The sequence below is a fragment of the Salmo salar genome, chromosome ssa27 (assembly GCF_905237065.1).
Source record: "Salmo salar chromosome ssa27, Ssal_v3.1, whole genome shotgun sequence".
Lineage (NCBI taxonomy): Eukaryota > Metazoa > Chordata > Actinopteri > Salmoniformes > Salmonidae > Salmo > Salmo salar.
The window spans coordinates 5,600,386-5,627,144 of record NC_059468.1 but is presented as its reverse complement, the minus strand read 5'-3'; the positions used below and the strand labels follow the sequence as shown (position 1 = coordinate 5,627,144).

Here is a 26,759-nt window from a genome sequence, read left to right as displayed (position 1 = left end):
TGATTTTGTACGTTTGCCCACTGACAAAGAAATGATCAGTCTATAATTTTAATGGTAGGTTTATTTGAACAGTGAGAGACAGAATAACAACAACAAAAAATCCAGAAAAACGCATGTCAAAAATGTTATAAATTGATTTGCATTTTAATGAGGGAAATAAGTATTTGACCCCTCTGCAAAACATGACTTGGTACTTGGTGGCAAAACCCTTGTTGGCAATCACAGAGGTCAGACGTTTCTTGTAGTTGGCCACCAGGTTTGCACAGATCTCAGGAGGGATTTTGTCCCACTCCTCTTTGCAGATCTTCTCCAAGTCATTAAGGTTTTGAGGCTAACGTTTGGCAACTCGAAACCTTCAGCTCCCTCCACAGATTTTCTATGGGATTAAGGTCTGGAGACTGGCTGGGCCATTCCAGGACCTTAATGTGCTTCTTCATGAGCCACTCCTTTGTTGCCTTGGCCATGTGTTTTGGGTCATTGTCATGCTGGAATACCCATCCACGACCCATTTTCAATGCCCTGGCTGAGGGAAGGAGGTTCTCACCCAAGATTTGACAGTACATGGCCCCATCCATCATCCCTTTGATGCAGTGAAGTTGTCCTGTCCCCTTAGCTAAAAAACACCCCCAAAGCATTATGTTTCCACCTCCATGTTTGACGGTGGGGATGGTGTTCTTGGGTTCATAGGCAGCATTCCTACTCCTCCAAACACGACGAGATGAGTTGATGCCAAAGAGCTCCATTTTGGTCTCATCTGACCATAACACTTTCACACAGTTGTCCTCTGAAACATTCAGATGTTCATTGGCAAACTTCAGACGGGCATGTATATGTGCTTTCTTGAGCAGGGGGACCTTGCGGGCGCTGCAGGATTTCAAACCTTCACGGCGTAGTGTGTTACCAATTGTTTTCTTGGTGACTATGGTCCCAGCTGCCTTGAGATCATTGACAAAATTCTCCCGTGTAGTTCTGGGCTGATTCCTCACCATTCTCATGATCATTGCAACTCCACGAGGTGAGATCTTGCATGGAGCCCCAGGCCGAGGGAGATTGACAGCTCTTTTGGGTTTCTTCCATTTGCGAATAATCGCACCAACTGTTGTCACATTCTCACCAAGCTGCTTGGCGATGGTCTTGTAGCCCATTCCAGCCTTGTGTAGGTCTACAATCTTGTCCCTGACATCCTTGGAGAGCTCTTTGGTCTTGGCCATGGTGGAGAGTTTGGAATCTGATTGATTGATTGCTTCTGTGGACAGGTGTCTTTTATACAGGTAACAAACTAAGATTAGGAGCACTCCCTTTAAGAGTGTGCTCCTAATCTCAGCTCGTTACTTGAATAAAAGACACCTGGGAGCCAGAAATGTTTCTGATTGAGTGTGGGTCAAATATTTATTTCCCTCATTAAAATGCAAATCAATTTATAACATTTTTAACATGCATTTTTCTGGATTTTTTTGTTGTTATTCTGTCTCTCACTGTTCAAATAAACCTACCATTAAAATTATAGACTGATAATATCTTTGTCAGTGTGCAAACGTACAAAATCAGCAGGGGATCAAATACAGTGAGGGAAAAAAGTATCTGTATCCTCATCCTCCTTCAGTAACTCTGTTATGTCTAGTTCTAGTTCTATATCTGTATCCTCCTTCAGAAACTCTTATGTCTGGTTCTAGATCTGTATCCTCCTTCAGTAACTCTGTTATGTCTGGTTCTACATCTGTATCCTCCTTCGGTAAACTCTGTTATGTCTGGTTCTACATCTGTATCCTCCTTCAGTAACTCTGTTAGGTCTGGTTCTATATCTGTATCCTCCTTCAGTAACTCTGTTAGGTCTGGTTCTATATCCTCATCCTCCTTCAGTAACTCTGTTATGTCTGGTTCTACATCTGTATCCTCCTTCAGTAAACTCTGTTATGTCTGTGTCTATATCTGTATCCTCCTTCAGTAACTCTGTTAGGTCTGGTTCTATATCTGTATCCTCCTTCAGTAACTCTTATGTCTGGCTCTATATCTGTATCCTCCTTCAGTAACTATGTGATGTCTGGGTCTATATCCTCATCCTCCTTCAGTAACTCTGCTATGTCTGGTTCTATATCTGTATCCTCCTTCAGTAACTCTGTTATGTCTGGGTCTATATCTGCATCCTCCTTCAGTAACTCTGTTATGTCTGGTTCTATATCTGCGTCCTCATCCTCCTTCAGTAACTCTGTTATGTCTGTGTCTATATCTGTATCCTCCTTCAGTAAACTCTGTTATGTCTGGGTCTATATCCTCATCCTCCTTCAGTAACTCTGTTATGTCTGGGTCTATATCCTCATCCTCCTTCAGTAACTCTGTTATGTCTGGGTCTATATCTGTATCCTCCTTCAGTAAACTCTGTTATGTCTGCTTCTATATCTGTATCCTCCTTCAGTAACTCTGTTATGTCTGGGTCTATATCTGTATCCTCCTTCAGTAACTCTGTTATGTCTGTGTCTATATCTGTATCCTCCTTCAGTAACTCTGTTAGGTCTGGTTCTATATCTGTATCCTCCTTCAGTAACTCTGTTATGTCTGGGTCTATATCTGTATCCTCCTTCAGTAACTCTGTTATGTCTGGGTCTATATCTGCATCCTCCTTCAGTAACTCTGTTATGTCTGGTTCTATATCTGCGTCCTCATCCTCCTTCAGTAACTCTGTTATGTCTGGGTCTATATCTGTATCCTCATCCTCCTTCAGAAACTCTGTTATGTCTGTGTCTATATCTGTATCCTCCTTCAGTAAACTCTGTTATGTCTGTGTCTATATCCTCATCCTCCTTCAGTAACTCTGTTATGTCTGGGTCTATATCTGTATCCTCCTTCAGTAAACTCTGTTATGTCTGCTTCTATATCTGTATCCTCCTTCAGTAACTCTGTTATGTCTGGGTCTATATCTGTATCCTCCTTCAGTAACTCTGTTATGTCTGGGTCTATATCTGCATCCTCCTTCAGTAACTCTGTTATGTCTGGTTCTATATCTGCGTCCTCATCCTCCTTCAGTAACTCTGTTATGTCTGGGTCTATATCTGTATCCTCATCCTCCTTCAGTAACTCTGTTATGTCTGGGTCTATATCTGTATCCTCATTCTCCTTCAGTAACTCTGTTTTGTCTGGGTCTATATCTGTATCCTCCTTCAGTAACTCTGTTATGTCTGCTTCTATATCTGTATCCTCCTTCAGTGACTCTGTTATGTCTGGGTCTATATCTGTATCCTCCTTCAGTAACTCTGTTATGTCTGGGTCTTTATCTGTATCCTCCTTCAGTAAACTCTGTTATGTCTGCTTCTACATCTGTATCCTCCTTCAGTAACTCTGTGATGTCTGGTTCTATATCTGCGTATGCTCTTCTAATCTTTGCAGCACTCTCTACTGACTGTAGCTCTCTCTGAATCACTGCAACTAAAGTGGGGGGGAATGTACTTATGTCTGTCGACATTACAGTCATAACTGCATATCTAAATATCAGCATGTTACCTTTTGTAAATATTAGCATATCAGCATGTATTTACTTCATGCAAAGCTACTTTCTCACATATCACATTAGGCTACAGCCCTTTGACACTGTAGGCCTATGTGACAGTCTCATAGTATAGTTATGTTTTCCTATTCACTTTTAATACATTTGCTGGAGCAAGGAAATAATTATTATTTATACACAGCAAGTCACTTGACAATAATGGTCTACTCTCCCTTTTTATTTTACCTGTCATTTTCCTGTCATGTCGCAGGAATCCCTGGGACTTTGCTTATTTTCTTTAGAGCTGCATAACCAAGTCCAAGTTTGTGGGCTAGAAGAACCATCCTCACATTTATATCAAATGCCACATCTCCCCTGGAGCACTCCTGCAGCCTGGAGGAAGTGTAAACACTCCTCCTAAATTCATCACGATCACCTTCACAGTCTGCAAATTCTACCATGACAGAATTACAGAATCACTGGTTGGTGGGGTCTACGGTGATTTTCAGTCCAATGTTGAGACACTTAAGGCAAATTAAATCATGTACAAATTGGTTTATTTGTGACGTGGAATAAAAGCCACTGTTGGCTGTCTGCTGTCTGGATGATCGCTGCTAGTTGTTATCTTAATCTCAACTAATTTGCGTCTCGACGTGCTGCTGCCGGCTACCTCCTTTTCCTCCTCTACTTGTACTGCCACTGCCTCGATCGGCTGATCAGACACATTTTTTCTTTCATTCACTGCTTTTTTCGCATTGGCTGACTATTTCTATTCACATACTGTAGGTATAATTCTTCAAGAATTTCTAATTTTGTCTCTCTTTCGTGGATTCTTTGTGGGAGATATTTTCAAACAAGGAAAATGCGTTTGACAGAAATGCCTTCTTGAACATGTGAACTTTCATGTGCCTTAATAACAAGCTTGTATGCCATCTGTAAATACAAATAAAATTGTGAAATTACGAGCCTAGTTGGTTTAGCCACAGAAAAGACAGCGGCAGGTAGCCTAGTGGTTAGAGCATTGGGCCAGTAACCGAAAGGTTGCTGGATTGAATCCCCAAGCTGACAAGGTAAAAATCTCTTGTTCTGCCCCTGAACAAGGCAGTTAACCCACTGTTCCCCGGGAGGCCGTCATTGTAAATAAGAATTTGTTCTTAACTGACTTGCCTAGTTAAATAAACGTTACATTTTATTAAAAAATAAAACCTTCCCGCTAGCCATGATTGGCTGAGATAATGAGTGGGCTAGACATGCCGAGAGATGAGTTTGGATTGGTCTGCCATATAGCATGCTTCTGTCTATTTGAGCTGGTCAGTATGTGTAGGTAATCCTGTCTAAAGCTGCTTTTTTTAATGTATCGTGTAGTAAAACGGATGCTCACCACTTTCTGGAGGACCGTGTTTTGAAATCAGTGAATTCGAGTATGATAGCTAAGGAGATGGAGAAAACAGTCTCCGGATAACATCTTCAAACTAAGGGCAACCATGGCATCCGACAGGAAACGCGTCCACCCATGAATAATGTATACAGGTAAGATAGTCGAGCCAGCTACATTTTCAAATATTACACGTTTCTAATTGTGACAGAAGGTGGTTCAATTTCAAGTTAAAATGTGCTGTTAGCTGGCTGGCTCGCTAGCTAACGTTACGTGTATGATCTTATTATTCGTATCTCAGAGCCATTTGCTTGGCGAGTTATAGCCTAATGTAGCTAGCTAACATTGAACCTGGTTGTTTAGCTACATGCAGATTCATGCAGGGTAGTAACTTCATGAGTTGGGATTACGGATCATTGTTTACCTAGCTAGCTAGCTACATGTCTGAAGAAAAGACTCCACTATTCAAGTAACCACTTCAGGTGCGTTTGTAAATTCAGTCTGGCCATCTACTGTAATTTCCGGACTATTAAGCGCACCTGAATATAAGCCGCACCCACTGAATTAATTTTTTTTTTTACATTTTGAACATAAATAAGCCGCACATGTCTATAAGCCGCAGGTGCCTACTGGTACATTGAAACAAATTACACAGGCTTTAACCTGTTATGGCTAGGGGCAGTATTTTCACGGCCGGATAAAAAACGTACCCGATTTAATCTGATTATTACTCCTGCCCAGAAACTAGAATATGCATATAATTATTAGCTTTGGATAGAAAACACTCCAAAGTTTCTAAAACTGTTTGAATGGTGTCTGTGAGTATAACATAACTCATTTGGCAGGCCAAAACCTGAGAAGATTCTGTACAGGAAGTACCCTGTCTGACTATTTCTTGGCCTTCTTGATTATCTCTATCCAATACAGGGGATCTCTGCTGTTACGTGACACTTCCTACGGCTCCCATGGGCTCTCAGAAGGCGGCAAAAAGCTGAATCGTGGCTTTGCAGGCTCTGGCTGAAAAAAAGTAGCGCGTTTGGATAGTGGCCGGTCACAGTACTATGAAACTCAGGCTCGTGCACGAGGGGATCCCATGCTTTTATTTTCTCTCTCTTTGTACGTATACACGCTTCCCGGTCAGAATATTATCGCTTTTTTACGAGAAAAATTGCATAAAAATTGATTTTAAACAGCGGTTGACATGCTTCTAAGTACGGTAATGGAATATTTAGAATTTTTTTGTCACGAAATGCGTCGTGCGCGTGACCCTTATTTACACTTCGGATAGTGTCTTGAACGCACGAACAAAACGCCGTTATTTGGATATAAGTATGGATTATTTTGAACCAAACCAACATTTGTTATTGAAGTAGCAGTCCTGGGAGTGCATTCTGACGAAGAACACCAAAGGTAATAAAACTTTTCTAATAGTAAATCGGAGTTTGGTCAGGGCTAAACTTGGTGGGTGTCAAAATAGCTAGCCGTGATGGCTGGGCTATCTACTCAGAATATTGCAAAATGTGCTTTCACCGAAAAGCTATTTTAAAATCGGACACCTCGATTGCACAAAGGAGTTCTGTATCTATAATTCTTAAAATAATTGTTATGTTTTTTGTGAACGTTTATCGTGAGTAATTTAGTAAATTCACCGGAAGTGTTCGGTGGGAATGCTAGTTCTGAACGTCACATGCTAATGTAAAAAGCTGGTTTTTGATATAAATATGAACTTCATATGAATAAAACATGCATGTATTGTATAACAATGTCCTAGGCGTGTCATCTGATGAAGATCATCAAAGGTTAGTGCTGCATTTAGCTGTGGTTTTGTTTTTTGTGACATTATATGCTAGCTTGAAAAATGGGTGTCTGATTATTTCTGGCTGGGTACTCTGCTGACATAATCTAATGTTTTGCTTTCACTGTAAAGCCTTTTTGAAATCGGACAGTGTGGTTAGATAAAGGAGAGTCTTGTCTTTAAAATGCTGTAAAATAGGCATATGTTTGAAAAATTGAAGTTTTTGTATTTTTGAGGAATTTGTAATTCGCGCCACGCCTTTCATTGGATATTGGAGCAGGTGTTCCGCTAGCGGAACGTCTAGATGTAAGAGGTTAACGAAACACGGCTTGTAACAAAAATAAATAGGCTTTAACGAAACATGGCTTGTAACAAAAATAAATAGGCTTTAACGAAACACGGCTTGTAACAAAAAATAAAAAATTAGCTGTAAGCTTTAGAGTCAATTCCTCACGCTGCTGTTTCCAACGTCTTATCATCAACTCATTAAGACCAAGCTCCCGTGCAGCAGCTCTATTTCCTTTTCCAACAGCCAGATCAATCGCCTTCAACTTGAAAGCTGCATCATATGCATTTCTCCGTGTCTTTGCCATGATGAGGGTGACAAAATGACTACCGTAATCAGAATGATGGGAAGTTTGAGAGCGCTCGATTTAATCTAAACAGTAAACAAAAAAGTTGTTTGACCGTAACCCGTTCGGCAATTTCATTGGTTAAGGAAAGCTTCATGCCGCCAAAAAACTGAGCACGTCACAGAATGTGTTTTTTGGAGAAAAAAAAATTGAAAGCGGGAAAAGTCCATATATTAGCCGCGTCATTGTTTAAAAGCAGAATGACTTACTTTCCCATTGTTCCTCAACTGTAGTGTATGATATACCATTTTGTAGCTCTGAGTCTCTACTTTTATCCATTGTAAAAAACACAATTTTCAAATTTTGATACTTAAGACCGATTTGAGCCAGTCGGCCACATATGATTCAACATGGACAGTTTTAAAAATAGTTCTACATAAAACATGCTACCAAGAAAGAAATGTATGGTAGGTATAGTTGACTGAGTTGGAGTATACATTATGCCGATTTATGTGTACATCTTATGAAAGTATGGAAGTTATAGTTGCAAATATCCCAAAATCTGAAAATTGACAGATGTTACAAAATTGTGATTTTGCTTCCACGTAGCATGTTTTAGTTTCCTTTACAATAAACTGGATTAGTTAGGCCTTTAGAATATTGCAAAACATATCCTTGAGTCAGCCTGCCCATCGAAACTACACCGAATTTATACCGAAACTAATTTCACACATAAGAGTTAGCCTATAGACAAGATTAAATTGACAATCTGATGAGTGACAATAGTATTAGCTGTCAAATTGAACATTGAGAGATACAGGGAAAGGAGCATCACTTTATGAAATCCTCCTTCAGTCACATGCAGGTAAACATTTTTATTTCGTTACATTATCAGAAAGAGCACATTCTGCAGTGTCTATAACAATCACCTTTGTCAAATAACTCAACATTCAAGATCTATTTCCAAATGTAACTTTTCCCAAGAATATCCATGCTGTCCATGCATTCAGTGCAGCAGTATTGCTCTGGCAACTAAGCAAAAACCAGTAACAAAATAAAAATATGTTCATCAATGGCTGAATGGCCGATAGAAATTGACAATAGTGCATTTGACTTCAATTAACTGAATGGTGAGGGTGAAGAGAGTGATTGAATTTGATTGATCTGAATGGCGAGGGTGAAGATTGAATTTAGAAGAATAGTGTGATGAAGAATGGGTCTATTTATTTTATTATGAAAGGCTGGAAATGGTATATAATCTCCCTATAAGAGAGTCAAATCAGACACAGAGTACAACATACAACTTGTGTAGTTCACAATGGCAAGCCAAACTAAAACAGTGCCACACAACGCAGAAGAGCTCAGTTTTGACGTTTTGAAAAGTTTGTTGTTTTGAAAGTGTATTGGAAAGTTCTTAGTAGCTAGCAAACTTTTTTGTTTGGATCCCTCGATGCACTTGGCATCAGTTTCTGGGACTGCTAGCCTCTGTCCAGTGATCCTGCAGACCAAGGACAGGTCTGAGGAGCTATTTGGCATTGCAGCTAGCCGCATATCAAGCTAGCGGGGTTTTCTTGAGGGCTTGAACGCAGCCAGCGACGAGGTTAGCCATTGTGGCTGGGACTGCAGATTGTCCCGGCTTTGTGCCTGTCTAGATCCCTGTTGGTTGTTGTTTCAATCTTCCCTGTGACCTGCCCTGTCTGGAACGGCGAGGAGTAACAGCGTAACCTACGTTGCTAGCTACCATGACAAAGACCAAAGCCGGCGGGAGTACCGTTGAGAACAGTGGTGTCTATCACACCTGAAGGTCATTTTTAAACGAACAAAAATACTTCTACAAGTAGTTGTTAACCTGTTGGGGATAGGGGGCAGTATTTACACGGCCGGATAAAAAAACGTACCCGATTTAATCTGGTTACTACTCCTGCCCAGTAACTAGAATATGCATATAATTATTGGCTTTGGATAGAAAACACCCTAAAGTCTCTAAAACTGTTTGAATGGTGTCTGTGAGTATAACAGAACTCATATGGCAGGCAAAAACCTGAGAAGATTCTGACCAGGAAGTGGCCTGTCTGACAAGTTGTTGTTCATCTTGGCTCTTTTTATTGAAGACTGAGGATCTTTGCTGTAACGTGACACTTCCTACGGCTCCCATAGGCTCTCAGAACCCGGGAAAAAGCTGAATGACGTAATTCAAGGCCCAGGCTGAAACACACTAGCGCATTTGGCAAGTGCTCTATCAGAGGGCCTTTAGACTGAGGCTCGTGCATGAGGGGATAGCATGCTTTTACTTTCTCTCTCGTTGAATGTAAACAGGCTTTGCCGGTCGGAATATTATCGCTTTTTTATGAGAAAAGTGGCATAAAAATTGATTTTAAACAGCGGTTGACATGCTTCGAAGTAGGGTAATGGAATATTTAGAATTTTTTTGTCACGAATTGCGCCATGCTCGTAACCCTTATTTACCCTTTCGGATAGTGTCTTGAACGCACGAACAAAACGCTGCTATGTGGATATAACAAAGGATTATTTGGGACCAAACCAACATTTGTTATTGAAGTAGAAGTCCTGGGAGTGCATTCTGACGAAGACAGCAAAGGTAATAACATTTTTCTTATAGTAAATCTGACTTTGGTGAATGCTAAACTTGCTGGGTGTCTAAATAGCTAGCCCTGTGATGCCGGGCTATCTACTTAGAATGTTGCAAAATGTGCTTTCACCGAAAAGCTATTTTAAAATCGGACATATCGAGTGCATAGAGGAGTTCTGTATCTATAATTCTTAAAATAATTGTTATGTTTTTTGTGAACGTTTATCGTGAGTAATTTAGTAAATTCACCGGAAGTGTTCGGTGGGAATGCTAGTCACATGCTAGTCACCTGCTAATGTAAAAAGCTGGTTTTTGATATAAATATGAACTTGATTGAACTGACATGCATGTATTGTATAACATAATGTCCTAAGATTGTCATCTGATGAAGATCATCAAAGGTTAGTGCTGCATTTAGCTGTGGTTTGGGTTTATTTGACATTATATGCTAGCTTGAAAAATGGGTGTCTGATTATTTCTGGCTGGGTACTCTGCTGACATAATCTAATGTTTTGCTTTCGTTGTAAAGCCTTTTTGAAATCGGACAGTGTGGTTAGATTAACGAGAGTCTTGTCTTTAAAATGCTGTAAAATAGTCATATGTTTGAGAAATTGAAGTAATAGCATTTCTAAGGTATTTGAATATCGCGCCACGGGATTACACTGGCTGTTGAGTAGGTGGGACGCTTGCCCATAGAGGTTAAAACAAGAAAATAGCTTCAAGTGTTTTGTCAAAATACCGGTGGAATCAACTAATAAAAGAATGGACAACCTGACCAGAGAGGTCCAGGACCTGAAGAACAGTTTGCAGTTCTCCCAGGGTCAGCTTGATGAGTTGAAACAGGAGAACGGCAAGATGACAGGAATCTGTAAGTCATTGAGAGAGGACATCAGTCCTGTGTGTGAAATCAATGATAAAAACGATGGACAATCAAGGCGGAACAACATGGTTGTGGACGGAATTGCAGAATCTCCGCGAGACCTAGACAGAGTCTGAGGACAAAGTGAGGAAAATGATCTCTGATAAATTGAAGATGGACCACAGGAAGATTGAGGTGGACCACGCCACCAGGACTGGAAAACCCACCACCGGCCCAGGTGACATGACCAGGCTGATAGTGGTCAAGTTCCTGACAACAAGGCTCATTGTCCACCCTCCCTCCCTCCCAGTAGCCTGGAGGGGATGAGAGGAAAGCCTATGGGTTTGTAGCTTCAACCCCGCAGCACACACACACACACACACACACACACACACCAAATGATTAATGGACTGTTGAATTAATATTTTTTTCTCTTGCTTTGTTTGCTCTTTTCAGTATTATGTCTATCTCTGATAAGCTACCCAGGAAAGGGCTGAAAATAGCCCATATTAATACAAGTAGCCTTAGAAATAAGGTTCATGAAATCAATAACTAGCTAACATCAGACAACATACATATATTAGCCATTTCTGTGACTCATTTGATGATATATCCTTGTATTGCTACTGCTGTAACATCTATAGAAGACAAATGCTTATGTGTGTGTGTATATATATATATATATATATATATAAACAGAGCCATATTCCTGTAATGCTTAGAGAAGATCTTATATCAAGTGTTATTGAAGTGTTGTGGTTGAAGGTTTACGTGGCACATCTAAAGACTTTTCTTTTGGGGAGTTGCTATACGCCACCAAGTGGTAACAGTCAGTATCTAAATAATGTGTGTGAAATGCTTCACAGCATATGTGATGCAAACAGAGAGGTCTACTTTCTTGGGGACCTGAATATTGACTGGTTTTCATCAAGATGTCCGCTCAACAGGATGCTTTTTACTGTAACCAGTGTTTACAAACACTTCAGAAACAAGACCATCAACATGTTTACAGATACTGTAGAACTTTGTGCTAAAGCTGTATTCGTAAACATTGTTCACAATATGTGCAGTTTTCACAATATAGTGGCTATATGCAGGAAAGCCAAAATTCTAACAGCAGTGCCTAAAATAGTATATAAGACATCATAAAAAAGAAGGGCACTCAACATGTACTGCACTGACACAAATGCATGACGATTGGTTGAAAGAAATTGATGAGAAGATTGTGGGAGCTATACTGTTAGATTTCAGTGCAGCCCTTGATATTATTGACCATAAGCGTTTGTTGAAATAAAATACAGTTTACATACACCTTAGCCAAATACATTTAACCTCCGTTTTTCACAATTCCTCACATTTAATCCTAGTAAAAATGTGCCGTCTTAGGTCAGTTAGGATCACCACTTTATTTTAAGAATGTGAAATGTCAGAAAAATAGTAGAGAATGATTTATTTCAGCTTTTATTTCTTTCATCACATTCCCAGTGGGTCAGAAGATTACATACACTGAATTAGTACTGGTAGCATTGCCTTTCAATTTACTTGGGTCAAACGTTTTGGGTAGCCTTCTACAACCTTCCCACAATAAGTTGGGTGAATTTTGGCCCATTCCTCCTGACAGAGCTGGTGATACTGAGCCAGGTTTGTAGGCCTCCTTGCTTGCACACGCCGTTTCAGTTCAGCCCACACATTTTCTACAGGATTGAGGTCAGGGCTTTGTGATGGCCACTCCAATACCTTGACTTTGTTGTCCTTAAGCCATTTTGCTACAACATTGGAAGTATGCTTGGGGTCATTGTCCATTTGGAATACCCATTTTTCGACCAAGCTTTAACTTCCTGACTGATGTCTTGAGATGTTGCTCAATATATCCACATAATTTTCCTACCTCATGATGCCATCTATTTTGTGAAGTGCACAGGTCCCTACTACAGCAAAGCACCCCCACCACATGATGCTGCCACCCCCGTGCTTCAAGGTTGGGATAGTGTTCTTCAGCTTGCAAGCCTCCCCTTTTTCCTCCAAGCATAATGATGGTCACTATGGCCAAACAGTTCTATTTTTGTTTCATCAGACCAGAGGACATTTCTCAAAAAAATGCAATCTTTGTCCCCATGTGCAGTTGCAAACCGTAGTCTGGCTTTTTTATCGCGGTTTTGGAGCAGTGGCTTCTTCCTTGCTGAGTGGCCTTTCAGGTTATGTCGATATAGGACTTGTTTTACTGTGGATATAGATACTTTTGTACCGGTTTCCTCCAGCATCTTCACAAGGTCCATTGCTGTTGTTCTGGGATTGATTTGCACTTTTCGCACCAAAGTACGTTCATCTCTAGGAGACAGAACTCGTCTCCTTCCTGAGCGGTATGACGGCTGCGTGGTCCCATGGTGTTTATACTTGCGTACTATTACTTGTACAGATGAACGTGGTACCTTCAGGCGTTTGGAAATTGCTCCCAAGAATGAACCAGACTTACGGAGGTGTACAATTGTTTTCTGAGGTCTTGGCTGATTTCTTTTGATTTTCCCATGAGGCACTGTGTTTGAAGGTAGGCCTTGAAATACATCCACAGGTACACCTCCAATTGACTCAAATTATGTCAATTAGCCTATCAGAAGCTTCTAAAGCCATGACATCCTTTTCTGGAATTTTTCAAGCTGTTTAAAAGGCACAGTCAACTTAGTGTATGTAAACTTCTGACTCACTGGAATTGTGATACATTGAATTATAAGTGAAATAATCTGTCTGTAAACAATTGTTGGAAATATGACTTGTGTCATGCACAAAGTAGATGTCCTAACCGACTTGCCAAAACTATACTTTGTTAACAAGAAATACATGGAGTGAATGAAAAACAAGTTTTATTGACTCCAACCTAAGTGTATGTCAACTTCTGACTTCAACTGTATCTGTTATGGCTTTTCAACCTCAGCTCTGAATCCACGATATGGCAATCTAATAAAAAAGGTTTTTCTTTAATGGAAGCTTCTCTAATGTCAAACATGTAAAGTGTGCTGTATTGCAGGGCAGCTCTCTAGGCCCTCTACCGTTTTCTATTTTTACCAATGATCTGCCACTAGCATTAAACAAAACATGTGTCCATGTATGCTGATGATTCAACCAAAAACATCAGCAACCACAGAAAATGAAGTCACTGAAACCCTTAAAGAGTTGCAGTCTGTTTTGGAATGGGTGGCCAGGAATAAACTGGTCCTGAACATCTCTAGAACTAAGCGCATTGTATTTGGTACAAATCATTCCCTAAGTTGTAGACCTCAGCTGAATCTGGTAATGAATGGTGTGGCTGTTGAACAAGTTCAAGAGAATAAATTACTTAACGTTACCTTAGATTGTAAACTGTCATGGTCAAAACATATAGACTCAACGGTTGTAAAGATGGGGAGAGGTCTGTCCGTAATAAAGCGATGCTCTGTTTAACACCACACTCCAAAAAGCAAGTTCTGCAGGCTCTAGTTTTGTCTAATCTTGATTATTGTCCAGTCGTGTGGTCCAGTGCTGCAAGGAAAGACCTAGTTAAGCTGCAGCTGGCCCAGAACAGAGCGGCAGGTCTTGCTCTTCATTGTAATCAGAGGGCTGATATAAATACTATGCATGCCGGTCTCTTTTAGCTAAGAGTTGAGGAGAGACTGACTGCGTCACTTCTTTTTATAAGAAACATTGTGTTGAAACTCCCAAATTGTTTGCATAGTCAACTTACACAGCTCTGACACACACACACACACACACACACACACACACACACCACCAGGGGTCTTTTCAGTCCCCAAATCCAGAACAAATTCAAGAAAGTGTACAGTATTATATAGAGCCATTATTGCATGGAACTCCGTTCCATCTCATATTGTGCAAATAAACAGCAAACCTGGTTAAAAAAAAAAGATGAAAAAAAAAAGGTTTAAAACAGATAAAGCAACACCTCACGGCAAAACTCCCTCTCCCCTATTTGACTTAGCTTGTGTGTATGCATTGATATGTAGGCTAAGTGTGCCTTTTTTTATTTTTTTATTATGTAGTTCTGTCCTTAAGCTGTTCATCTATTAATGTTCTGTATTATGTCATGTATTGTGTGGACCCCAGGAAGAGTAGCTGCTTCTTTTGCAACAGCTAAAGAGTTCCTAATAAAATACCCAAAATAACAAAAATGAATGGACTCACTGACAGCATTGCACATGTTGCAGAATTTAGTTGAGTTGGACAATCGGATATTGAGCTTGAAATCGACGATGCTGATGAAGAGTCGTCATCTGATTCTGATATTGACTTTGAGGCTCCGCCAATGAAAACTGTGTGCAGTGCAAGCCATTTGTTTGTGGGGATTGCTCACACAAAGCTCCGAAGCGTAAAGAGAAGACAAAATTGTTTCATGCGTAAAGGCATGGGTATTTGGGCACAATACAGTGTCTGATACAATCAACAAATTACTGTTTTTATCTTGTCAAATATATTTCGACAAATATTTCTTTACGCAATTCCTTTACAATTGTTCATGCACTGATGCTTTTGTTAAGGAAAACGGCAAATCATTTCACCTAAGCACCTTGCTATTTATATTATTACATTTTTCATTTCTACTCTGTCAAAAGAAGCTGTAACAGCGCTTTTTTAATTACTATGACTATAATTAATGGAATCTACAAATAAAGTTGATGAAATGGACTACAATGTTTTATTGTAAACAGAAAAGAAAATAGAATATTGGATATACAGAATTATAGAAAACATATCCTTGATTTTTCTTTGTCACAAATATCTTTCTGCAATTAATCCTTTACAATAGTTTAGGCACTCGATAGATATCTAAGTGTTGGTGCTTATGTTTGCGCACCTTGTGGGTTGATTAAGTTGGACATTCTCTAGCGGGTACTTATATACTGAAAGGCAGTTCTAGTGTTAAGGTAAGAAAACATATACAGTACCAGTCAAAAGTTTGGACACAACTACTCATTCAAGGGTTTTTCTAGATTTTTTTTATACATTGTAGAATAATAGTGAATACATCAAAACTATGAAATAACACGCAAAGAATTATGTAGAAACCCCCAAAAAAGTGTTCAATCAAAATGTATTTTTTATTTGAGATTCTTCAAAGTAGCCACCCTTTGCCTTGACAGCTTTGTACACACTTGGCATTCTCTCAACCAGCTTCATGAGGTAGTCACCTGGAATGCATTTCAATGAACAGGTGTGCCTTGTTAAAAGTTAATTTGTCAAATTTATTTCCTACTTAATGCGTTTGCTCTGATCAGTTGTGTTGTGACAAGGTAGGGGTGGTATACAGAGGGTAGCCCTATTTGGTAAAAGACCAAGTCCATATAGTCCATCATTACTTTAAGACATGAAGGTCAGTCAATCGGAAAATTTCAAGAACTTCGAAAGTTTCTTCAAGTGCAGTCGCAAAAACCATTAAGCGCTATGATGAAACTGGCTCTTATGAGGGCCACCACAAGAAAAGGATGACCCAGAGTTACCTCTGCTGCAGAGAATAAGTTAATTTCTCTTTGCTTATTTGAGCTGTTCTTGCCAGAATATGGACTTGGTCTTTTACCAAATAGGGCTACCCTCTGTATACCACCCCTACCTAACGCATTAAGGAGGAATGCAATTCCAAAAATCTACTTTTAACAAGGCACATCTGTTAATTGAAATGCATTCCAGGTAACTACCTCATGAAGCTGGTTGAAAGAATGCCAAGAGTGTGAAAAGCTGTCAAGGCAAAATAATCTCAAATCGAAAATATATTTTGATTTGTTTAACACTTTCTTGGTTACTACATGATTCCATGTGTGTTATTTCATAGTTTTGATGTCTTCACTATTATTCCACAATGTAGAAAATCTAAAAATAAAGAAAAACCCTTGAATGAGTAGGTGTACAAACTTTAGACTGGTACTGTATGTATGCATGTATATATTTTCTTTAAACAGTGATTTTGGCCTTACTGCTATTAGCCCATAAAAACACATTGAATAACAGCTTCATACATGAATAAACAGTCCCACCAAAAAAATCTGAAGGAAGTTTGTTCTATAGTGTCTGTCCTATATCTGAGGAATATAAGATCAGTAGTGTCTGTCCTATATCTGAGGAATATAAGATCAGTAGTGTCTGTCCTATATCTGAGGAATATAAGATCAGTAGTGTCTGTCCTATATCTGAGGAATAAAAGATCAGTAGTGTCTGTCCTATATCTGAGGAATGTAAGATCAGAAAACGATTACAATTTTGACATGTATTTAACCCCTTATTTCATAAATACAGTGCAGTCGGAAAGTATTCAGACCCCTTGACTTTTCCCACATTGTTACGTTACAGCCTTATTCTAAAACGGATCAAATAACAAAAACTCAAATCAACACACAATACCCCATAATGACAAAGCGAAAACAGGTTTAGACATTTTTGCTAATTTATAAAAATGTAAATACCTTATTTACATAAGTATTCAGACCCTTTGCTATGAGACTAAATTGAACTCAGGTGCATCCTGTTTCCAATTATCATCCTTGAGAAGTTGAGACAACTTGGAGTCCACCTGTGGTAAATTCAAATGATTGGACATGTGGAAAAGCACACACACACCTGTCTATATAGGGTCCCACAGTTGACAGTGCATGTCAGAGCAAAAAACAAGCCTTGCGGTCGAAGGAATTGTCCGAAGAGCTCTGAGATGAGACTGTGTCAAGGCACAGAAACAATTCTGCAGCATTCAAGGTCCCCAAGAACACAGTGGCCTCCATCATTCTTAAATGCAACAAGTTTGGAACCACCAAGAATCTTCCTAGAGCTGGCCGCACGGCCAAACTAAGCAAATCGGGAGAGAAGGGCCATGGTCAGGGAGGTGACCAAGAACCCGATGGTCACTCTGACAGAGCTCCAGAGTTCCTCTGTGGAGATGGGAAAACCTTCCAGAAGGACAACCATCTCTGTAGCACTCCACCAATCAGGCCTTTATGGTAGAATGGCCAGAGGGAAGATACTCCTCAGTAAAAGGCACAACAGCCCACTTGGAGTTTGCCAAAAGGCACCTAAAGGACTCTGACCACGAGAAACAAGATTCTCTGGTCTGATGGAACCAAGATTAAACTATTTGGCCTGAATGTCAAGCATCACGTCTGGAGGTAACATGGCACCATTCCTATGGTGAGGAATGGTGGTGGCAGCAGCATGCTGTGGGGATTTTACTCAGCGGCAGGGACTAGTCAGGATCGAGGGAGATATCCTTGATGGGCCGGGCCCTACAGTATGGACGTGGTAGTTGTGGTCAGCAGCTGTGGTTCAATAGTTGTAGTCAGTAGTTGTGGTCAATAGTGGTGTGGTTAATTAGCTGTGGTCAGTAGTTGTGAGGTTGTTGTCAATAGTTGTGGTCAATAGTTGTGTGGTTAATTAGTTGTGGCTCGGCAGTTGCGTGCTTGTGGTCAACAGTTTTGGTCAGCCGCGGCCAGCCGTGGGTGCGGTCGGCCAGCCGTGGGTGCGGTCAGCCGTGGGTGCGGTTTTGCTCAGTATTTTTGTGGTTGCGAACAGTAGTTTGTGGTTTAGTATTTGTCAGTAGAATTCAGTAGTTGTGTAGCAGGTTATTTGGGCCCAACAGTATGGACATGTCAGTACTTGTGTCTTGTGGTCAGTTGTGTGGTTCAGTAGATATCTGGTTAAGTGGTTCAGTACTTGTGTTGTGGTTAGCAGTGGTGTTCAGCAGCTGTGTGGTTGTGGTTAGCAGTGGTGGTCAGCAGCAGCTGTGTGGTTAGCAGTGGTGGTCAGCAGCAGCTGTGTGGTCAGCAGCAGCTGTGTGGTTAGCAGTGGTGGTCAGCAGCAGCTGTGTGGTTAGCAGTGGTGGTCAGCAGCAGCTGTGTGGTTAGCAGTGGTGGTCAGCAGCAGCTGTGTGGTTAGCAGTGGTGGTCAGCAGCAGCTGTGTGGTTAGCAGTGGTGGTCAGCAGCAGCTGTGTGTTAGCAGTGGTCAGCAGCAGCTGTGTGGTTAGCAGTGGTGGTCAGCAGCAGCTGTGTGGTTAGCAGTGGTGGTCAGCAGCAGCTGGTCGGCCGGCCGGCCGTGGGTGCGGTCGGCCGGCCGTGGGTGCGGTCAGCCGGCCGTGGGTGCGGTCAGCCGGCCGTGGGTGCGGTTTTGCTCAGTATTTTTGTGGTTGCGAACAGTATTTTGTGGTTGCGAACAGTAGTTTGTGGTTTAGTATTTGTCAGTAGAGTTCAGTAGTTGTGCAACAGGTTATTTGGGCCCTACAGTATGGACATGTCAGTACTTGTGTTGTGGTTAGTAGCGGTGGTCAGCAGCTCTGTGGTTAGTAGCGGTGGTCAGCAGCTCTGTGGTTGTGGTTAGTAGTGGTGGCCAGCAGTTGTATGGTTAGTAGCGGTGGCAAGCAGCTGTGTGGTTGTGGTTAGTAGCGGTGGTCAGCAGCTGTGTGGTTGTGGTTAAGAGTGGTCAGCAGCTGTGTGGTTGGCAGTGGTGGTCAGCAGCAGCTGGTCGGCCAGCCGTGGGTGTGGTCAGCTGTGGGTGCGGTCAGCCAGCCGTGGGTGCGGTCAGCCAGCCGTGGGTGCGGTTTTGCTCAGTATTTTTGTGGTTGCGAACAGTAGTTTGTGGTTTAGTATTTGTCAGTAGAGTTCAGTAGTTGTATAGCAGGTTATTTGGGCCCTACAGTATGGACATGTCAGCAGTTGTGTGGTTAGTAGCGGTGGTCAGCAGTTGTGTGGTTAGTAGCGGTGGTCAGCAGCTGTGTGGTTGTGGTGGTCAGCAGCTGTGTGGTTGTGGTGGTCAGCCGTGGTGCGGTCAGCCGTGGTGCGGTTGTGCTCAGTATTTTTGTGGTTGCGAACAGTAGTTTGTGGTTTAGTAGTTTGTCAGTAGAGTTCAGTAATTGTGTAGCAGGTTATTTGGGCCCTACAGTATGGGCATGTCAGTACTTGTGTCTTGTAGTCAGTAGCTGTGTGGTTGTGGTTAGTAGTGGTGGTCAGCAGCTGTGTGGTTAGTAGTGGTGGTCAGCAGTTGTGTGGTTAGTAGTGGTCAGCAGTTGTGTGGTTGTGGTTAGTAGCGGTGGTCAGCAGTTGTGTGGTTAGTAGCGGTGGCAAGCAGCTGTGTGGTTGTGGTTAGTAGCGGTGGTCAGCAGCTGTGTGGTTGTGGTTAAGAGTGGTCAGCAGCTGTGTGGTTGGCAGTGGTGGTCAGCAGCAGCTGGTCGGCCAGCCGTGGGTGTGGTCAGCTGTGGGTGCGGTCAGCCAGCCGTGGTCAGCAGTTGTGTGGTTGTGGTTAGTAGTGGTGGTCAGCATCTGTGTGGTTAGTAGTGGTGGTCAGCAGCTGTGTGGTTGTGGTTAGTAGTGGTGGTCAGTAGTTGTGTGGTTGTGGTGGTCAGCAGTTGTGTGGTTGCGGTTAGTTGTGGTGGTCAGCAGGTGTGTGCATGTGGTCAATTAGTTGTGTGATTGTAGTATAGTAGTTGTGGTCAGTACTCTGGTTGGTAACTTCCGGCGCCGACAGAGATGGCCGCTTCGCGTTCCCAGGAAACTAGGCAGTATTTCGTTTTTTTACGTGTTATTTCTTACTTTGTTACCCCAGGTAATATTAGGTTTTATTACATACAGTCGGGAGGAACTGTTGGATATAAGAGCAACGTCAACTCACCAACATTACGACCAGGAATACGACTTTCCCGAAGCGGATCCTCTGTTTTTCCCACCACCCAGGACAATGGATCAGATCCCAGCCAGCCGATGACCCAAAACAACGACGCCGTAGAAGGGGCAGACGGAGCGGTCTTCTGGTCAGGTTCTGTAGACGGGCACATTGGCGAGTAGTATGCTCGGGAGCGGTGCGCAATGTCCAGTCTCTTGAGAACGTAGCCTTCCAGAGAGACATCAAAGACTAACGTTCTTTGTTTCACGGAAACATGGCTCACTCGAGACACGCTATCGGAGTCGGTATAGCCAGCCGGTTTCTTCACGCATCGCGCCGACAGAAACAAGCATCTTTCTGGTAAGAAGAAGGGCGGGGGTGTATGCCTTATGATTAACGAGACGTGGTGTGATCATAACAACATACAGGAACTCAAGTCCTTCTGTTCACCTGACATAGAATTCCTCACAATCAAATGCTGACCGCATTATCTACCTAGAGAATTCTCTTCGATTATAATCACAGCCGCATACATCCCCCCAAGCAGACACAGATGGCCCTGAACGAACTTCATTTCACTCTATGTAAACTGGAAACCACATATCCTGAGGCTGCATTTATTGTAGCTGGGAATTTTAACAAGGCTAATCTGAAAACAAGGCTCCCTAAATTCTATCAGCATATTGATTGCGCTACCAGGGCTGGCAAAACCCTAGATCATTGCTACTCTAACTTCCGAGACGCATATAAGGCCCTCCCCCGCCCTCCTTTCGGAAAAGCTGACCACGACTCCATTTTGTTGCTTCCAGCCTATAGACAGAAACTAAAACAGGAAGCTCCCGCACTCAGGTCTGTTCAACGCTGGTCCGACCAATCGGATTCCACGCTTCAAGATTGACCCTGGGTCTCGACCCCGCCCTGTGCAACTGGATCCTAGACTTCCTGATGGGCCGTCCCCAGGTGGTGAGGGTAGGTAACAACATCTCCACCCCGCTGATCCTCAACACTGGGGGCAAGGGTGCATTCTCAGCCCCCTCCTGTACTCCCTGTTCACCCATGACTGCGTGGCCATGCACGCCTCTAACTCAATCAAGTTTGCAGATGACACTACAGTGGTAGGCTTGATTACCAACAACAACGAGACGGCCTACAGGGAGGAGGTAAGGGCCCTCGGAGTGTGGTGTCAGGAAAATAACCTCACACTCAACATCAACAAAACAAAAAGGGGATGATCGTGGACTTCAGGAAACAGCAGAGGGAGCAGCCCCCTATCCACATCGACGGGACAGTAGTGGAGAGGGTAGAAAGTTAAGTTCCTCGGCGTACACATCACGGACAAACTGAAATGGTCCAACCACACAGACAGCGTGGTGAAGAAGGCGCAGCTTATAAAACAGCTTCTATCACTAGCATCACTAGCCACTGTATCACTAGCCACTTTAAACAATGCCACTTCATATAATGTTTACATACCCTACATTACTCATCTCATATGTATATACTGTACTCTACACCATCTAGCCATCTTGATGTAATGCATCACTAGCCACTTTAAACAATGCCACTTTATATAATGTTTACATATCCTACATTACTCATCTCATATGTATATACTGTACTCTATACCATCCACTGCATCTTGCCTATGCCGTTCTATACCATCACTCGTTCATATATATTTTTTTTATGTACATATTCTTATTCATTCCTTTACACTTGTGTGTATAAGGTAATTGTTGTGAAATTGTTAGGTTAGATTACTCGTTCGATATTACTGCATTGTCGGAACTAGAAGCACAAGCATTTTGCTACACTCGCATTAACATCTGCTAACCATGTGTACGTGACAAATAACATTTGATTTGATTTTTACTGGTAGTCAGTAGTTGTGGTGATGTGGTCAATTAGTTGTGTGATTGTAGTATAGTAGTTGTGGTCAGTACTCTGGATGTGGTTGGTACTGGTAGTCAGTAGTTGTGGTCAGTATTTTTGTGGTTGTGGACAGTAGTTTGTGGTTAGTAGGTGTGTGGTTATTAGTTGTGGTCAGTAGTTGTGTTGCAGGTTCTTTAGGCCCTACAGTATGGACGTGGTCAGTAGTTGTGTATTTGTAAGGCAGCAGCTAGTCTTCCTGTGGTCCAGCTAAATTAAGGCAGTTATAGAATTTTAAAAACATTACAATACATTCACAACAGATTTTATTTGACCCTGCTGGTCATCTATGAACATTTGAATATCTTGGCCACGTTCTGTTATAATCTCCACCTGGCACAGCCAGAAGAGGACTGGCCACCCCTCAGTCTGGTTCCTCTCTAGGTTTCCTCCTAGGTTCTGGCCTTTCTAGGGAGTTTTTCCTAGCCACCATGCTTCTACACCTGCATTGCTTGCTGTTTGGGGTTTTAGGCTGGGTTTCTGTACAGCCCTTTGTGACATCAGCTGATGTGAGAAGGGCTTTATAAATACATTTGATTGATTGATTTCACAATATGTTATTGTGTGTGTATGCATGCTTCTCTTCACAGTCCCCGCTGTTCCATAAGGTGTTTTATCCGTTTTTAAATCACATTTTACTGCTTGCATGAGTTACTTGATGTGGAATAGAGTTCCATGTAGTCATGGCTCTATGTAGTACTGTGCGCCTCCCATAGTCTGTTCTGGACTGTGAAGAGACCACTGGCGGCATATTGTGTGTTCAGTAGTTGTGTGGTTATGGTCAGTAGTTGAGTTGGTAAGTAGTGTTGTGGTCAGTAGGGTTTGTAAGTAGGTCTGTGGTTCAGTAGGGTTTGTAAGTAGGTCTGTGGTTCAGTAGGGTTTGTAAGTAGGTCTGTGGTTCAGTAGATGTGTGGTTGTGCTCGGTAGTAGTGCTCAGTAGCAGTGGTCAGTATTTGTGGTTTATTCATTTGTGTCAGTAGTTGTGTGTGTTGCAGATTCTTTTGGCCTTACAGTATTGTTATGATGTGCCCCTTTTGGGTGAGGATCATAGCCCCCTCTCTCTCCCGCCACAGGTTTATGACGGTCGTAAATACCGAAACTCCTTTCCCCACTCTGCCAAAATGAAAGTTGAGAATCCCTTAGTTACCACAGAGAAATACTTTGCAGTATGGTAACCTCAAAAAGGTTGAATAATGTAACCAGTTGAAATTGTCAGTGGGTACTTAAACAATCATGTCAAATTCCTTACTAATTTGTAATGTAACTACCACAGCAGAACATCATAACTGTTTCTCTGAATGTGTATATTTCTCAGTTATCAGATTTACATCTAAATATTGTGGAACGTATATGATTAAATATGAAACTATTTGTGAGAAGATGAAACGTGATGTTAGCCTTCTCAATGAGAAAATGTTTTTTCATATAAAGTTTAACTAGTCAGTGACCACACCCCGTGAGCACAGACATTTACATCAGCATCATGGAACGCCCCCTTTTCTACTCCAGTATAAAAACCACTTCCAGCTAAATTTACATTAGACCAGAAAACATGGAAGCTGTCGCTACATGTTGAAATGGTTGGCAACTCTACCAAAAGGACAAGACCAGAGAACGTGGAGATCATCCCCACACTGAAATAGTTAAGACATCTACAAACTAAAGACCAATTATTCAGGCTGCAGCTGTTTAAATACTTTAGTCTGGTAAACGCATTTGATCTAAGAACAATGGTACTCGGAAAGATCCATTCTCAAGAACATTTCCGAATGGTACTCTGATGTATACATTATAACAAGCTACAACTACAAAAGACTTTAATCTCTGGTGGACAAACCAGAGACTTTCTGTCGACAATCTATCCAGCAGACGGACCGGCGATCACAGAGGGACACACTCATAAAATATGTACTGTACATTGGATTTCTAAAATCCAAATGAGCGGTTGTTAGGGTGCTAAATTTCCATATTTACGATGAACGTATTCAACTGTATGTATGTAGTGGGTTCATTCTGTTCTCCCGCTCTTTCTTATCGGTCCCCACCCCTTTACTTTGTCTACCAAGACGTCATTTCAGTTTCGTCCACTAGGGACTTTTTCTTTGTATCATGTTAGTCAATGTATGGCCTACTGTGTGTGTGTTTATGTAATTCTGTGATTTGATTAGTTAGTTAGTAAATAATTATACAAATTGGTTTATCGCTGATTCATGATTTATGTTAGGGTTTGTGTAGATATCCAAGGGTTTTCGACGTTCAGGAATGAGACTGATGAGGTAATAATACATTAATAAGACTAACTGATAAGATAAAATAGTTATAGTCGGGAAATTGCAACTCTATAAACATTTTCCTGTGGTGCCCCGACTTCCTAGTTAACCTGTTGGGTCTAGGGGGCAGCATTTGCACGTCTGGATAAAAAAAATGTACCCGATTTAATCTGGTTACTAATCCTACCCAGTAACTAGAATATGCATATACTTATTATATATGGATAGAAAACACTCTAAAGTTTCCAAAACTGTTTGAATGGTGTCTGTGAGTATAACAGAACTCATTTGGCAGGCAAAACCCTGAGACATTTTCTGACAGGAAGTGGATACCTGATGTGTTGTATTGAGTTTAAACCTATCCCATTGAAAAACACAGGGGTTTAGGAATATTTTGGCACTTCCTATTGCTTCCACTAGATGTCACCAGCCTTTACAAAGTGTTTTGAGTCTTCTGGAGGGAGATCTGACCGAACAAGAGCCATGGAACGGTGATGTCCCATTAGACACCTGGCGCGCTACTTCATGTTGGGTACCCTCGTTCCAATACGTTATAAAAGGCTATGCATTCGTCCACCTTGAATATTATTCATGTTCTGGTTAAAAAGGCCCTAATGATTTATGCTATACAACGTTTGACATGTTTGAACGAACGGAAATATATTTTTTCCCCTCGTTCATGACGGAAGTCCGGCTGGCTTACATCATGTGCTAACGAGACGGAGATTTTTGGACATAAATGATGAGCTTTTTTGAACAAAACTACATTCGTTATGGACCTGTGATACCTGGAAGTGACATCTGATGAAGAGAATCAAAGGTAATGGATTATTTACATAGTATTTTCGATTTTAGATCTCCCCAACATGACGTCTAGTCTGTATCGCAACGCGTATTTTTCTGGGCACAGTGCTCAGATTATTGCAAAGTGTGATTTCCCAGTAAGGTTATTTTTAAATCTGGCAAGTTGATTGCGTTCAAAAGATGTAAATCTATAATTCTTTAAATGACAATATAATATTTTACCAATGTTTTCTAATTTTAATTATTTAATTTGTGACGCTGACTTGACTGCCGGTTATTGGAGGGAAACGATTTCCTCAACATCAATGCCATAGTAAAACGCTGTTTTTGTATATAAATATGAACTTGATAGAACTAAAAATGCATGCATTGTCTAACATAATGTCCTAGGAGTGTCATCTGATGGAGATTGTAAAAGGTTAGTGTATCATTTTAGCTGGTTTTATGGTTTTGGTGACCCTGTCTTTGACTTGACAAAACATTACACACAACTCTTGTAAATGTACTGTCCTAACATACTCTAAATTTATGCTTTCGCCGTAAAACCTTTTTGAAATCGTAAAACGTGGTTAGATTAAGGAGATGTTTATCTTTCAAATGGTGTAACATAGTTGTATTTTTGAAAAATTTGAATTTTGACATTTATTTGGATTCAAATTTGCCGCTCTTGAAATGCACCTGCTGTTGATGGAGTGCACCACGGGTGGCACGCTAGCGTCCCACCTAGCCCCAAGAGGTTAATTACTATTCCGTGATTCATTTAATCACGGAATAGTTACACAGAGAATTGATCTGATAATATAACAGTCTTCACATTTAATGAGAGCAAACGCTACTACAGCATGGACGTGGTCAGTAGTTGTGTGGTTCATTAGTTGTGGGTCAGTAGTTGCGCGCGTGGGCCAGCAGTTGTGTGGTTGTGGTCAGTAGCTGTGTGGTTGTGGTCAGTAGCTGTGTGGTTGTGGTCAGTAGCTGTGTTCAGTAACTGTGGGGTTGTGTTCAGTAGTTGAAGTCAGTAGTGGTCAGCAGTTGTGTGCATGGGGCGGTAGGTAGCCTAATGGTTAGAGTGTTGGGCCAGTAACCGAAAGGTTGCTAGATCGAATCCCCAAGCTGACAAAAATCTATCGTTCTGCCCCTGAACAAGGCAACTAACCCACTGTTCCTAGACCATCATTGTAAATAAGAATTTGTTCTTAACTGACCTGCCTAGTTAAATAAAGGTTATATAAAAAATGTGTTCAACTATTTGTGTGATTGTGGTTCAGGAGTTGTGTGGTTGTGGTCAGTAATGGTAGTCAGTTGTGTTATGGTCAGTAGTTCTGTGGGTCATTATTTGTGGTCAGTAGTTGTGGAGTTCAGTAATTGGGTCATTCGGTAGTTGTGGTCAGTAATTGTGGTTAGTGGTTGTGTCGTAGTTGTGCGTTTCAGTAGTTGTGGTCAGTAATTGTGGTCAGTAGTTGTGGTCAGT

The 26,759-nt window shown here is 41.5% G+C and overlaps 1 protein-coding gene across 2 annotated transcripts in view; it reads right to left on the bottom strand.

The window, feature by feature from the left end:
• The window catches only part of LOC106588242 (probable ATP-dependent RNA helicase ddx6), a 77,120-nt gene that overhangs the window by 25,530 nt on the left and 24,831 nt on the right, over positions 1-26,759 (bottom strand). The gene's annotated exons all lie outside the window — the stretch shown is intronic.